At 44.1% G+C, this 2,593-nt stretch overlaps 1 pseudogene; it reads right to left on the reverse strand.

The window, feature by feature from the left end:
* Window positions 1–567: 567 nt before the first annotated feature.
* Window positions 568–2,121, reverse strand: LOC114746530 (fructose-bisphosphate aldolase 8, cytosolic-like; annotated as a pseudogene).
* Window positions 2,122–2,593: the final 472 nt, after the last annotated feature.

The following is a 2,593-nucleotide window of genomic DNA, read 5'->3' on the forward strand; positions in this document are numbered from 1 at the left end:
TAAAGTATGTCGTAATAACATAGTCAAACCGAATGGACCCAAATTTAATATAAATACGCAATTCATGGCGATGGTTTGTGGACACTTGGAACTAAAACATGATTAGGGCAAATCAACAAGATGGTGATCATATTACATCGAAATAGAGAAAGCACAAAGCGCGAATCCTAAGAAATAATGGGGAACCCATTGAAAGCCCCTTTAAACCGAGCAGAAATGGAACAACTTTTAAGGTACCGTGAGGCAAATGTGGCAGTGGCAGTGCAAGCTTCACTTCAGTTTTAAAATTAATTCCATAGAATAAATAAACAACCCAGCAAGCAGTCATTTCCGTATCGTTTGTCGTGAATGAAATCTGGCCGGGCGTTAACACTATATCAAAACATAGATGCCAAAATTGGCCGATAAAAGCCAGTTGGCTGCTCCGGAGCGGTCGCTCAGTTCAGCGAAAACAGTGACCCATTAGAGACTCCTTGTTAAACCAGCATCACCAACAAACGCCAGCAACAAAGATGATTCGCGTGTAATTGACAAAGAAAGAGTGCGCGAGCAAATCTCATCCTATTCTGGTACCAAAATATTTTGTCTGATTCAAACTCAGCTTATAAAATGATAGAATTCATCTTCATTGCAAACAGCAAATAAAAACTGAGGGGTGACTGCAATCTAGGGAAATTATAAAAAGCCGAAAAACAATTCAGTGTAGCTTACACAATTATTTTTGTTTTACCATATAACCCTCTTGTGAACGAGGCTGGTAAGCAAGACAGTTGACTCAAAACTATGGAAGAACACTAAAACCTTGGCGCCAATGGTGTAAAAAGCCTCAAAAGAAGAGCGGTAAGAAGCCCACACCTCTTAATACTTGTAGTCCTTAACATGGAGAGACTCTGCAGCACCCTCACCCAGCTGGGCATCGCCCTTGTAGGTTCCCAGAGTCGCCTGTGAGTTTGCCTTACATCTTGAGAGGAGTGCTGCCTGGCCTTGGGAATGTTCTCATCCTTACCTGCCCAAGCCTTGAGAGTGCTCTGCTGAAGTGCCCTTCCAAAAGAGAAAGAAAGAGACCATGGTTTCTTCCCCTTGAGCTTGTTCATGGCATTCAAGTTGAGGGTTGCCTCCTCCTCACTCTGACCACCAGACAAGAAAACAATGGCAGGAACTGCAGCAGGAACAGTCCTCTGCAAAGCTCTAACAGTGTACTCGGCAATAACCTCTGGAGCCACCTTTGGAGCATCTGATCCAGGGGTCACCATGTTGGGCTTCAACAGAGTACCCTCCAGCAGCACATGGTGATCATTTAGAGCCTTGTAGACAGCCGCAAGAACTCGCTCGGTCACTGCAGCACACTTGTTGATGTCATGAGGTCCATCCACCAAGATCTCGGGCTCCACAATGGGAACCAGGCCGTTCTCCTGGCATAGGACCGCATAACGAGCCAAACCATAAGCATTCTCATGGATAGCTAGTTCGGATGGTTCGTTCGGGCCAATTTTGAGCACAGCACGCCATTTGGCAAATCGTGCACCGGCTTCATAATACTTCTGGCAGCGCTGAGCAAGACCATCCAAACCCTGAGTGGTGGTTTCCCCGTTGGTTCCGGCAAGCTCAACTGTACCCTTGTCAACCTTAATACCAGGGAGGACTCCCCTTCCTTCAACACATCCACAAAGGGTTTTCCTACGCAAGTTAACATTGAACAATTACTATGCGCCGAAAATCATAGATGAATCATAACACAAAGGTATTGAAAACAGTTAGCAGAAAAACCTAACAATATCAAGGCAGATAGCTCTCGGTAAGTACATGATAAAACTAGGTATGTGGATCTTGTATGAAATGATAAAAGCATTGCAATGCGTTCACCAGACATCACAATCAAAAAGCACCAGTACCTGAAGCTGTCTTTTGGTATAGAGTTTCCTCAAACAAGATCACACCACTGAGGTACTGTAGCGCACCAGGAGCAGTGAAGAGGAGCTCACGAAGGCCACGCCTGTTTGTTTCAACATTCTCAACATTAATGCTAGCAAGACGCTTGCCAATTGTACCAGTAGACTCATCAGCAGCAAGAATACCCTTTCCCGGTGTGTGCAATATAAGCAGCATGGCAATGAGTTCGTCTGCAATCGATGTCAAATTCAATGAACCAAACAGAGAAACCTGGTAAAAGCATAATTAATAGTAGATGTACAACATAGCGAAACACTACAAGCTCAATACAACATAAAAGGAAGCAACACGACGCAGTAGGGGCCAGCTCATCCATAATCCGGTAATCATTGAGCAAACCCTACCTGACTGGTTGTTATACACAGAGAAAGGCTAGGATGATAGCAGATCGTGACTGTAGATGTCAACAGGAACAAAGCAGATAGAAATCTTAGGATAGCTGGATCTCCCATCATTTTATACACACATCAACCCAACCAAAGGCAGATCGCGAAGTGAATGCCAAAGGCGAAGGAAGACAAGCATTAGAGAGCATTATTGGTCAGGACAACTATAAACTTCCACGAGCAATGAAATCTGAAAATTCTATCCAACGAAAACACAAAAGACGATGCACGGTTTACTTCTCCATTCGAAAAAGTTG

Source organism: Neltuma alba, unplaced genomic scaffold (assembly GCF_004799145.2).
Source record: "Neltuma alba isolate B1F8T4 unplaced genomic scaffold, ASM479914v2 tig00005044_pilon, whole genome shotgun sequence".
Classification (NCBI taxonomy): domain Eukaryota; kingdom Viridiplantae; phylum Streptophyta; class Magnoliopsida; order Fabales; family Fabaceae; genus Neltuma; species Neltuma alba.